This window comes from Equus asinus, chromosome 23 (genome assembly GCF_041296235.1).
Source record: "Equus asinus isolate D_3611 breed Donkey chromosome 23, EquAss-T2T_v2, whole genome shotgun sequence".
Lineage (NCBI taxonomy): Eukaryota > Metazoa > Chordata > Mammalia > Perissodactyla > Equidae > Equus > Equus asinus.
Window position 1 is genome coordinate 14,566,907 of NC_091812.1, and position 14,222 is coordinate 14,581,128.

Consider the following 14,222-nt stretch of genomic DNA (forward strand, 5'->3'; position numbering starts at 1 on the left):
TGTAACACAAGGTCCGTGCGAGTTGCAAGTATCGCGAGGTTTGATGTGGCCTGCCCGCCTGGTGTTCATCTGGCGGCGAGGAGAGAGCCCGGGAGGTGTTCGCGGGCTCTGACCCGCTGTGGTGCATTAAGGGCCAGCGAGAAGGGTGGCGGCCTGGCGGGAGACCGCCGTGCCCGGGTCGTGGCCTCTGGCTTCTGTTTGCGCTTGGGCGCTTCGTCGTGTCGCCGCCCGCGCGGGCGCTCTGGGAGGCGGCGATGCCCTCGATGCTGAGGCGTCGCCGGGCGTACGCGACTGCTGAGGGCGCAGAACCGGCCGCCGGCGCCTGGGCGCAAGGGCGAGGTGAAACGCTGAAGATTCGCCGCGTTCTCCGTGTGCCGTCTGAGGCTGCCGGCCGTCTGGATGATCCGTGACGGGAAGACGCTAAGCAAATCATGAAGCTGCTTTTGTGGGCATCTTCGGGGCAGCCTGCCACCAACGGGTTAATGGAGACGGTTTATCTAACGCTTCTCCATGCGCTGTACAGTGTTCATCCAACACGGGGCCCTGCACGTGTCGGAATGCCCGCCTGGCCCGCACGGCGCTTCCTGGAGCTGGGTCAGCCCGAATGGGCCTGTGCTGAGTCCAGGGCGCTGTAACAAGCCACCACGGGCTTCGTGGCAGGAGATGGCACGGGAGTGCTGTCCGACGGACAGCTCGACGGGAGATCCGTTTCCTGGCCTTCTCCAGCTTCCGGAGGCTGTCCACGTTCCTGGGCTCGTGGCCACCTCCCTCCCCTCTTCAAAGCCAGGGGTGTTGCACGTCCGACCCTTCCGTAATCACATCTGCCTCTGATCGCAGCTGGGAAAGATTCTTTTATTTTGAGGGCTCGTGTGATAAGATTGGGTCCACCTGAATAATCCAGGATACTCTTCTCGTTTCAAGGTCTGTACCTTTAATCACATCAGCAAAGCCCCTTTGCCATGTAAAGTAGCATATTCATGGGTTTCAGGGATTAGGATGTGAACATCTCTGGGGCATTGTTATTCTGTCTACCACAGGATCTTTTTTAAAATTTTTGTGAGGAAGATTGGCCCTGAGCTAGCATCCGTTGCCAGCCTTCCTCTGTTTTCTGTGGGTCGCTGCCACAGTGTGGCTGGATGAGCGGCGCTGTGTCCTGGCGGGATCCCACCTGCGAACCCTGGGCCGCCAAGCACCGCTCCTCCCAGGCGTCCCATCACAGGATCCTAATGAGGAAAACTATGGCTGTTTGCTTTATAAGGAGATAGCCTTTTTTTGACAAATACTAGGAATTGACAGTATGTCTTCATAGAAAGCTTCATCTAGAATAGCACTTGTTTCTGTTTACCAGCGGGTAGAAACTTTGTATCCATGAGAAGCACCTAATTCATCCGGTGTGTGTGAGCTGCTGGCCCTCACACGTGGTTAGGAGGTTAAGTCATTTAACCTCACTGCTTCAGTGTCCTCACCCGTGACAGCAAAGAGGCTGATAACAGTAACCTACCTAAAAAGCGTTATTGTAGGAATTAAATAAGTAGTAATGACTATGTATTGCTATTACTGTTGTTATCCATGGACTGCGTCCACTTGAAAGTTGCACATTCTGCATAGCCGTTGCTTCCCTTTAATATTTTGGTTAATAGAAGTACATTATTACTTAGATTAGAATTATAGACTAGATTCTAACTTAAAACACCATGGGTCATAAGGCATATTATTTAGGTACAGCTGACAAAAGAGGAAAAAACTGCTTATTATAATTGTAACTCTTGATTTTAACATCCACCCTGATAGTGGAAATTTTTTAATGTAGAGAAAAATCTGCATTTTGAAATTGATAAAATACATCTATTTTACTTAAGCTCTTTTCACATTGTCCCTTAAATCAATGGCAATTGGAAATTTCAGTCAGGCTTACTTTTTTTCCTACAAGGACCGCAGACAAAGTTTCATTTTTCCCCCACTGAAAGGATTAGTTGTATAAAATTGTATTCTTCTAGGGGTCCCTTGATTTAGGATGTTGATCCTTAAAGAGCTGACCTCTGAATAGAAGTGATAAGACAGATTCAGAAGTAAAATTTGATTTTAATGAAAGAGATCATCTGGTTGAAGGAATACTCTTGTGACTAACAGAAGAGGAAAGGACTTCAATTTCTGAGTGTTATTTAACCTCACCACCATATGATGCATAGTGAAGAAGAAATAATCATGACATAAAAATATGTTTTTAGCAAATTAGGTGCCTCACAAAATTAGACATTCTTAAACATTCCTTCTCCACTCAAGAGTAGCTTTTGTCTGAGGCCATCGCAATGACATCTTTGTATAGGTGCTGATGTTGTAAACATTCAAGACTGTAATGCTAATCACTGCAAAGTGAAATTGAAAGTCTTGTAAATATTGAGGAATTCCTGAAGTCAATGCAAATTATTCTGGGTAACTAAATCACGTGCAAAACCATTGGCAAAGGAGAATCTAGCAAAATCAAGCCTATTAAAAATACAAAAAGAAAAAACACAGATGATGACAGCATAGGCATTTCAAAAGAATATTAAAGTCATGTACCACATAACGATGTTTCAGTGAATGACAGACCACATATTTATAGTGATCCCATAAGATTGGTACCATATAGCCTAGATGTATAGTAGGCTATACCATCTGTTTGTGTAAGTGTACTCTGATCATACGATGACATTGCCTAACGATGCATTTCTCAGAACATATCCCTATCATTCATTGAAACATGACTATACTTGCGTATGAAAGAGATCTTTGAGAAAGGTGATTAAACTTTCTAATATTTTACCAAAAAATAGTTTATATTCACACTGCAAAAGTCAAATATATGTGGTTCATAGACTCCAAAATTGTGAGTTAATCCAGCAAAAAGGCTCAAGGAAAAAATAGGCATATGTCTTAATCCATCTGGGCTGCTGTAACAAAATTCCACAGACCAAGTAGCTTATTAAACAACATAAATTTATTTCTTACAGTTCTGGAGGCTGGGGAGTCCAGGATCAAGGCATCAGCATAATTGCATTCTGATGAGAGCCCTCTTCCTCGTTCATAGCTGGCACTTTCTTGCTGTGTCCTCACATGGTGGAAGGGGCTAGAGAGCTATGTGGTATCTCTTTTTTAGTTTTTAGGAGCACTAATCCCATTCATGAGGGCTCCATCTCGTGACCTAATGACCTCCCAAAGGCCCCACCTTGTAATACCATTACGTTGAGTTTTAGGAGTTCAGCCCTAAGTTTTGAGGGGACACAAACATTCAATCCATAGCAGTATGAACACAAGAAACTGACAAATAAGAAAACACAAGAAATTGAGTTTTAGACCTTCAGTTAGATGATTTTAGGCTGTAGCATTTCTCCCTTGATACAGTGTTCCAGCCATGTATTAAGGGGAAGAAAGGAATAACAAAGAAGAGATGAGTGAAGGCAAAGTAGAGATGGTACAAATAGATGTATACTTTGCTAGTAAGTAACCTAAACCTTAAAGTTTAAAAGTTGATGTTGTACAACAGTGTGAATATACTTAACATGACAGAGCTACACACTTAAAAATGGTTAAGGTAAATTTTATGTGTGTTTTTTTTTATGACAAAAAACAAAAGAAAAAACTCAGGTCAACAAAAGGATAATTTGAGGTATGAGCAAGGTATAGTGAAAGATAGTGAATAGCGGGTTCATGTTAGGAATATGATGAGTACTATTACATCTTGTCCCTTCACCAATACCATTTTTACTTCATAGACTCATTGAATATTAGAACTTGAGGGAATCTTAGGGATCCCTTGATCCAGTGCTCTAATTTAAAGATAATAAAATAGTTGGAGAAATGTTAGGTTATCTACCCACAAAATCAGTACTAGAACATGATTCCTGATTCTCATTCCCATGTGATACGTATATAAAAATATTATTTCACAGAAGATATTTTTAGATTTGAAAACTTGAAACTTGTGATTCTATTTCATTTAATATTTCATATCTCATATCAGATAATACGCCTAAAAATCCTGCGACAAAACACCAAGAACTTCAGTTTGAAATTTGTTGTTAGTACTGTTGAGTTGATTCTCACTCCTAGCAGCCCTGTGTACAGTAGAGCAGAACCCTGACCGATCTTTTTGCGTCACCCTCTCACCTTCCAGCATTCTATCAGATGATGCTCCACTGCTATTCCTAGGGTCTTCATGGCCAATTTTTTTGGAAGTGGGTGGCCAGGTCCTTCTTCCTAGTCTGTCCAGTCTGGAAGCTCTGCTGAAGCCTGTGCACCATGGGTGACCTTGCTGAAATACCGGTGGCAGAGCTTTCAGCATCACAGCAACATGCAGCCGCCACAGTTTGACAACCGACAGATGGGTGGTGTGGTTCCCTGCCTGGGAAATGAACCCAGGCTGTGGTGGTGAGAATGCCGAATTTTAAACACTAGATCAGGGCTAGCTACAGGTTAAAATACTTTTATAAAAATATTCAGAATACATAGCTGAGATTGCAAAAAAGTATGTAAAATACTAATAGGCCGAAAATAAGGAGGGAGCTGAAAACTAGATTATTAACTGACACTTATGCCACTACTGTCCTGGAGGCATTTACCCATCTCACTTACCAAAAGATGTGAATTTTAACATTCTTGTGGGAACAGAAGACATGCTCTTAAGTTCTCATAAGATCCCAAGTTAGAACTGAGACTCTCATCTGAAATCAGAAACCTTGAAAGGTAACACCCTCAGTGAAAATTGGGCCAGAAGAAAAATCTGGAGAGCAGAAAACGGGGAAGATGTAGAAGAGAGACTTGTCTGTCTTGGCATGGGATCTTTGGACAGAAGTGTGTATGAATTTCCTCTGACATTTTGAAACCACAGCCATGCCGTCAAATGGATTTAGGATTTGAATTCACATAATGTGCATGATCTAGGAAACCCCATTCCAAGATAATAGCATAATGTACTGCCCGGTTAGTTGCATCTGGGTTGGTAGAAAGAAGCAAGCACCTTCTCTCTAAAAGAAAACACATTAAAACAAAGACTCCTCAAAATGCCCAGAGATAAAGTCCTATCAAACAATTCACAACCCCAAACTGCAAAAAACACACAACAGCAAGCCACCATGAACAAGAGCCAGTAGGAAAACCATGCAACAGAACTAGGCCCCTAGAAATTTCAGTTAATGGAAGTATTAGATAAAAGTGTTTGTGTGTGAGTAGTTAAAATCTTTACTGATATGTTTCCTCATGTACATTGAGGACATAAAAGGGTTGGATAGGAGGGATTAGAGGATGGGGATAGAAGACCAGAAGAAGAGAAGATGTTTTTGATAGAACTGTTACAATGCTAAGTCCCACACCTCAAGACAAGCAAAAGGGTCTTCACAGGGATCACTTGGAAAGTTTAGTATACATCTCCTGGAATTTGTGAGATATGGTGGACTATTTGACTCAATTCTAGAAATCTGAAAAGCAAGTACTTTGGCTGGTTAACTGCTCTGAAGTTGATTAGGAAAGGTGGATACTTTGGGGACTACCTTACTCCCAGAGTTTATTGTGACAAAAGGATGCACATTTCCTCTGGAGCAGATGTGGATCTTAGATGATAGAAAGTCAGCAGAGACTTCAAGATGACTCCAACAGGGATCCTGGACAGCTGGATGTATAGGGGTAAAGTAGTGACTCTGAAGAACACAGGAAAGCATCTTTTGGGAGTAAGATGTCCAAGGAAGGCCTATGCAATCTCATGGCAGTACTAGTTAAATAAGACCCTTCCTGTCCTTTATCTTCTTTTCCCAAATCAATCCTGGAAAAGTCAGAAGCAGCCTAGTAAGTAGAGGAGGAAGGCAAAGGCATAAATCATATAAAAGAAGCAATCACCCCTACTTTTTCCACTACACACAACTCACCTGTAGCAGTTGTGAGCTCTGGTAGGGGAAGAATTTTAAGTTTGAATCAGTGTTGAAGTCTTAATTTTAATATCACAGTGGACTTAACTGCCAAGCTGAGACTTTTTGCTTATTTGTCTAGTGGCTAGACATGACCACAGGATTTTTTATTATTGAAAGAGACCAGAAGATTCAGATGATTTTTCCTAATTTTCTTTCAAGGATATGGAGAAAAGCTGGCCCTCAAAGTGGGTTTCAATGAGCGATGTAGCAAATTAACACATTTATATTCTGATTTTGTCTCATGAATCTCATGCTGTTTCAGCATCCATTAGAACTGAACAATAATGGGAAGACTGTATCAAAATTTGTAGGAAATTTGTACTTAAGGGGTAAGAAATGTCTATCCTGAGAAAGAAGAAAAGCTGAAAATTAATGATGTATGCTTCGAATGTAAGTTACAAAAAGAATAACAAACTAGTCCTAAATAGAATAGAAGAAAAATAAGAAATAAATTAATGAAAGAGCAATAAAAAATAGAGATGATAAAGCCAAAGGTTAACTCTTTGAAAAGAGCAATAAAATAGGCAAACCACTGGTGAAATGCATCAAGAAAAAAGAGAAAAGATACAAATAAACATTAGGAATGAAAAATAGGTCAAAACAGAAGACAATTCAAAGATTAGAAAAATATGGGAGTGCACTATAAACAATTTCATGCCAAATTTTTTAAATGCATATTTCCTTAAAATGTATCAAAAAGGAAAAGATACCCTGAACAAAACTATGTAGAAAAAAGAACTATGAAAAAACACACAAAAACTATAAAAAAAAAAACCCGCTTGAGTCAGTAGTTGAAAACGCCTCTTCAGAAAAGAACAGATCCACATGAATATCTAGGCAAATTCTACTAAATATTCAAGGGAATAGATAAATGCAGTATTACATAAACTCTTCCAGAGAATAGGAAAAAAAAAAAAAAAGAATATTCCCCAACTTATTTTAACTTGGTGAAACATTGACAGTGAAATCTAATAAGGACAACATGACAAATGAAAATTACAATCCAATTTTAGTTATGATTATAGATACAAAACTTCTAAACAAAATACTGGTGACTTGAATTTAATAATGACAATAATACTACTAATACATCATGACCAAGTTAAGTTTATCTCAGGAATGTGAGTATAGTTGAAAGTCAAAAAATCTACTAGTGCAATTTATTAACAGATTAAAGAAGAAAAATTCTAAGATCATCTAAATAGATGGAAAAATCATTTTATAAAATTCATGATTTTATGAACGGAGGAGCAGGAGGCCCAGGAATCTGTCTCCCACCTAGACAACAACTTTATTGGCAGAATCTACCTGATGTAACTGTTTTGGAAGTCTGGAGTCTGTTGAAGGCTTTCAACTTCCAGGGGAAGACTTAGACAGTAAATTCTGGTTAATTTTGGTTAACTGCACATCTTAGCACAGTAGCAGTGACCCATCCCCTACCCCCAGACTGTGGCAGGTTGCTGTGCATGTGTTCCTTGAGAAGCTTGCACAAAGCGTGGGGGCTAAGGTGGGCAGAAAGGACTCTGTCCTCCAAATATTGGAGATCTGTGTTCTGATCACTGATTGCTGCTTCTGATCACAGCGGTGCAGACAAACAGGCAGCAGCCATTATTTTTGCACCTCCTCCCATTGTTACAAGCCCCTTCCCCTCTGGCTGAAGCTGATGTCCTGGGGATTTAAAGGGCCAGCAACCTTTTTTTCCCCTCTTTCATTTCATTGTTTGCTTTTTTCCCCTTTCAGGAGCCAGACATTAAAGACTAAGACATCCAAAAACAACTACATAAATGGGGAAAATTAAAAAGTGACCACATGTGCCCAGGGAAAGACTCAAAATTCTAACACCTGAGAAGATATTAAGTTTACATCTCAGGTTGACTTCAGCACAGAGACAGCCTACAACAATCACAAAAATAATAAGAAAAAAAACAGCAATCTCTGGGGAAGGGGGAGACTCTGATTTCCAGAGTTACTACATTATTAGATTCAAATGTCCATTGTTCAACAACAACAACAAAATCACAAGGCATACAAAGAAATGGAAAACTATGGCCCATTCAAAGGGAAAAAATAAATCAACAAAAACTATCCCTGAAAAAGACCTATGGCAGATATACTAGACAAAAACTTTAAAACAACTATTTTAAAGATGCTCAAAGAACCACTGGAAGATGTGGAGAAAGTCAAGAAAATGTATGAACAAAATAGAAATAACAATAAAGAGATAGAAAAACTAAAAAAACAAAAAAAATTTGGAGCTGAAAAACACGATAACTGAAATGAAAAACTTGTTAAAGGAATTTAAAGGGAGAATTGAGCATGCAGAAGAATAAGTGGACTTGAAGATAGGACAGTGGAAATGAGGCTGAGGAACAGAAAGAAAAAAGATTGAAGAAAAGTGAGCAGAGCCTTAAGGGACCTGTGGAACACCATCAAGTGGCCCAAAATACACATTGTGGGAGTCCCAGAAGGAGAAGAGAGAAAGGGGCAGAGAGAAAAGTTCAAGAAACAATGGCTGAAAGCATCCCAAATTTGATGAAAGACATGTATATAAGCATCTGAGAAGCTTAATGAATTCCAAGTAAGAGAAGCTCAAAGAGATCCACACCAAGACACATTATAGTCAAACTTTCAAAAGCCAAAGCTAAAGAGAGAATCTTGAAAGCAGCAAGAGAGAAGCAAATCATCATATACAGGGGATCTTCAAGATTATCAGCAAATTTCTCATCAGAAACTTTGGAGGCCAGAGGAGAGTGGGCTGCTATCTTCAAAGTGCTAAAAGAAAAAACCGTCAACCAAAGATCCTATATCTGCAAAACTGCCCCTCAAAAGTAGGGGAGAAATTAGAGCAATCTCAGATAAACAAAAGCTGAGAGAGTTCATGACCACTAGACCTGCTCTGCAGTAAATGCTCAAGGGAGTCCTGGAGGGGAACAGGAACTCAAAGCCATATGGAGAAATAAAGATATCAATAAAGATACATATGTGGGAAATTATAAAAGCTACTATTATTCTAATAATGATTTGTAACTATAAGTTTTGTTTGTTTTTTACATGATTTAAGAGACTAATACATTTAAAGAAAAAAATCATTAATGTAAAGGCTAGTAATACTATAACTTTGTTTTGTCAATCCAAATCTTGTTTACTACATAATTTAGGAGACTAATTTATTTAAAATAATTATTAGTTTAGTGGTGGCCCTGTGGCCGAGTGGTTAAGTGGTTAAGTTTGCTGGTTCAGATCCTGGGTGATGACCTAGTACTGCTCAGTATGGTTCATCAAGCCATGCTGAGGCAGCATTCCACATAGCAGAACCAGAAGGACCTACAACTAGAATATACAAATGTACTGGGGCACTTTGGGGAGAAGAAGGGAAAAAAAAGATTGGCAACAGATTGAGCTCAGGTGCCAATCTTTAAAAAAAAAAAAAGAATTATTAGTTTCTGTACATGGGCACACAATGTATAAAGGTATAAATTTGCAACATCAGAAACCAAAAGGGGTGGGATCAATGCTGTAAAGTAGCAGAGTTTTCCTATGTTATTGAAATTAAGCTGATATAAATTCAAATTAAGCATTATAACTTTAAGATGTTAGATGTAATCCCCATGGTAATCACAAAGAATATAGCTATAAAATATATACAAAAAGATATGACAAAGAATCTTAAATACTTCACTACAAAAAAAATCATTTAAACACAAAAGAAGACAGTAATACAGGAAATGAGGGACAAAAAAAGCTATAGGGCATATAGACAATAAATAGCACAATGGTAGAAGTGAGTCCCCCTTTCAGTAATTACTTTAAATGTAAATGTAAAAGGCAGAGATTGGCAGTATGGAGAAAAACACATCAACCAGCCATATACTGTCTACAAGAGACTCGTTTGAGATCCATAGACACAAACAGGTTAAAAATGAAAGGATGAAAAAAGATATTCCGTGCAAATAGTAAACAAAAGAGGGCAAGTAGTGGCTGTACTAATATCAGACAAAGAAAGCTTTAAATCAAATGAGTTGTGAGATAAAGAAGGATATTATATATTAATGAGGTCCATACAGCAGAAAATAGGACAATTATAAACATTTATGCATCTAATGACACACCATCAAAATATATGATGCAAAAACTGACAGAATTGAAGGGAAAAATAGGTAGATCTCTAATAATAGTTGGAGACTTCAATACCCACTCACAATAATGGATAGAACAACTAGATAGAAGATAAGTAATAAAATAGAAGACTTAACAAAATAAACCAACAAGATCTAACAGACATACAGAACACTCTACCTAACAATAACAGTGTACATGCTCTTCTAAAGTGCTTATGGGACACTTTCCAGGATAGACCATATAATAGGCCACAATTAAGTCTGAATAGATTTAAAAAGATAGATGTCATAGAAAATATGATACAAAATATCTCCTCTGAGCACAATGGGATGAAGTTAGAAATTGATAACAAAAGTAAAACTGGAAAGTTGACAAAATTGTGGAAATCAAACAATATACTTTTAAACAACCAATCAATATAGAAAGAAATAACGAGGGAAATTAGAAAATACTTAGACTAATAGAAAACAAAAGCACAAGGTACCTAAACTTATGGGATGTAGTGAAAGCAGTGCTAAGGGGGAAATTTAGAGCTACACATGTTTACATAAAAAAAGTAGAGGGTCTGGCCCAGTGGCATGACAGTTAAGCTTGTGTGCTCCCCTCCAGTGGCCCGGGGTTCATGGGTTCAGATGCTGGGTGTGGACATACACACCACTAATCAGGCATGCTCTGGTGGCATCCCACATACAAAATAGAGGAAGATTGTCACAGATGTTAGCTCAGGGGCAATCTTCCTCAAGCAAAAAGAGGAAGATTGGTCAACAGATGTTAGCTTGGGGCCAATCTTCCTCACCGAAAAAGAAATCTCAAATTAATAACTTTAACTTTACAACTTAAGGAACTATAAAAAGAGCAAATAACCCTGAAGCTAGCAAAAGGAAGAAAATAATAAAAATTAGAGCAGAGATAAACAAAATGCAGGGTAGAAAAATAATAGAGAAAATCAATGAAAACAAAAGTGGACTCTTTGAAAAGACCAGCAAAATTGACAAATCATTAGCTAGATGGACTAAGAAAAAAGAGATAAGACTCAAATTATTAAAATCAGAAATAAAAGTGGGGACTACCACTACCAAATCTGCAAAAATAAAAAGGATAAGAGAATACTATGAAAAATTGCATGCCAAAAAATTGGATAATGTGGATGAAAAGGACACAAAATTCCTAGAAACACAAAATTTACCAAGACTAAATAATGAAAGAATAAAAAGTCTGACTGGAGCTATAACCTGTAAAGAGATGAGATCAGCATTCAAAAATCTCCCAACAGAGAAAAGTCCTGGACCTGATGGCTTCACTGGTGAATTCTATCAAATATTTAAAGAAGAACTAATACCAATCCTTGTCAAGTTTTTCTAAAAAACTGAAGAGGAGGGAACACTTCCTAACTCATTCTGTGAAGCCAGCATAATCTTAATACCAAAGCCAGATAAAGACGCTACAAGAAAAGAAAACTACAGGACAAATCCCTATGAACATTGTTGCAAAAATCCTCAACAAAATACTAGTAAACAGAATTCAGTGACATATTAAAAGGATTATACACCATGACCAAGTGGGATTTATTCCTGGAATGCAAGGATGGTTCAGCATACAAAATTTGATCATTGTAGTTCACCACATAAACAAAACAAAGGGAAAAACCACACAATCATCTCAGTTGATGCAGAAAAAGCATTTGACAAAATTCAACACCCTTTCACAATAAAACACTCAAATTAGGGATAGAAGGAAAATACTTCAACATAATAAGGCCTATTTGTGGGAAACCCACAGCTCACATCATACTCAATGGTGAAAGACTGAACATTTTTCCTCTAAGATCAGGAACAAGACAAGGACACCACTTTTACCACTTCCATTTAACATAATACTGGAAGTTCTAGCCAGAGCAATTAGGCAAGAAAAAGAAATAAAAGGCATCCAAATTGGAAAGGAAGAAGTATTATCTGTTTGCAGATAATATGATCCTATATGTAGAAAACTCTGAAGACATGACACGTACAAAAAGCTGTTATAATAAATGAATTCAGCAAAGTAGCAGGATACGAAGTCAACACACAAAAGTCGGTTGCATTTCCATATACAAACAATGAGCAATATGAAAAGTAAATTACAAAACATTTCCATTGACAATGGTATCAAAAAGAATAAAATGCTTAGGAATTAACTAAGCAGATGAAAGACTTGTACACTGAAAACTGCAAAACATTCCTGAAAGAAATTAAAGACATAAATAAATGGAAAAACATCTCAAGTTCATGGATTGGAAGACTTTATGTTGTTAAGATGTCAATACTACCCAAAAGTGATCTATCGATTCGGTGTAATCCTTATCAAACTCCCAATACCTTTTTGTTGCAGAAGTAAAAAAAACCATCCCGAAATTCATATAGAATCTCAAGATACCCAGAATAGCCAAAACAATCTTGAAAAGAAGGACAAAGCTGGAGGACTCACACTTTCTGATTCCAAAACTTACTACAACTCTGAAGTAATCAGAACAGTATGGTATTGGCATAAAGACAGATATATAGACCAAAGAAATAGAATAGAGAGCCCATAAATAAACTCTCACATATATGGTCAAATGATTTTCCACAAGGGTGCCAAATCCATTCAATGGGAAAAGTGCAGTGTTTTCAACAAATTGTGCTGAGAAAACTGGATAGCCACATGAATGAATCCATAAAGAATGAAGTTGGACTCTTACCTAACACCATGTACAAAAATTCACCCAAAATTGATCAGGGACCTAAATGGAAGACCTCACACCCGCTAGGATTGTTCACTCTAACAAGAAAATGGAATAAAACCTTCACAACAAAAAATAATAATTGTTGGAGAGGATGTGGAGAAATGTAACCTTGAGCACTGTTGGTGCAAATGTAAAATGGTACAGCAGCTGTGTAAAACAAAAAAATTGAATTACTCTATGCAATTTAACTTCTGGGTATATACCCAAAAGAATTGAGAGCCATATCAAAGAGATATTTGTCACCCATGTTCATAGCAGCATTATGGACAATAGCTAAAATGTGAAAGCAACACAAGTGTTCATTGACCAATGAATGTATAAGCAAACTGTGGTGGACATATATACAATGGAATATTATTCCATCTTAAAAAGGAAGGAAGTTCTTCAATATGCTACAACATTGATGAACCTTGAAGACATCATGCAAAGTGAAATAAGCCAGTTACAAAGAGGCAAATACTGTGTAATTCCACGTACATGATGTACGTAGTGTAGTAAAAATTATAAAGACAGGAAGTGTAAGGGTGGTTCCCAGGGGTTGGAGGGAGATAAGAATGGGGAGTTACTATTTAATAGGTATAGAGTTTAGATTTTATAAGATGAAGAGAGTTATGTGGATGCATAGTGGTGATGGTTGCACAATGATGTGAATGTATGTCTGTATTATTTATTTATTTATTTAGGCGAGGAAAATTAGCCCTGAGCTAACATCTGTTGCCAATCTTTCTCTTTTTACTTGAGGAAGATTGTCCCTGAGCTAATATCTGTGCCCATTTTCCTCTATTTTGTATGTGGGACACTGCCACAGGATGGCTTGATGAGCAGTTGTGTAGGTCCACACCTGGGATCTGAACCCACAAACCCCAAGCCACTGAAGTAGAGTGTGCGAACTTAACCATTATGCCACCAGGCTGAGCCCTGTGAATGTATTTAACACCACTGAACTGTACACTTAAGAATAGTTAAGATGGTAAATTTTATGTTGTGTGTATTTTCCAACAATAAGAAAAAGAAAAAAACTACTAGTCACAAATAATATGAGCATTCACATAAAAAACAAGAGAATAAGCAGATACATTTTTAGAATAGGAGAATTAAACAAGGTTTTTGGGTGCAAGTGCAGTTTATAAAAATCAACTGCATTCTTATACACTAGCAACACACATTGGGAAATACAATTTTTAAAAGATACTATTTATAGTAGCAGTGAAAAATATTTAAGAACGGCTACTATTTATCTTTAAAAATATATGCAAAATATTCATAGGAGGAATCATAAAACTACTGGAAACCTACACAAAAGAGATATACTATGTTCACAGTATGAAAATTTAATATAAAGATGTCAGCTTTCTCCCATGATAATCTATAGATTCGATGCTATTCTCTATCAAACTACT

General features: G+C 37.9%; 1 long non-coding RNA gene across 1 annotated transcript; it reads left to right on the forward strand.

Annotated features, from left to right (window-relative positions):
- The first annotated feature begins 1 nt into the window (after position 1).
- LOC139041720 (uncharacterized) lies at positions 2-13,040 on the forward strand. The gene is made up of 2 exons (XR_011497466.1): positions 2-921; positions 7,683-13,040. It is a non-coding gene; the product is annotated as an uncharacterized lncRNA (long non-coding RNA).
- The last annotated feature ends 1,182 nt before the right edge of the window (positions 13,041-14,222 follow it).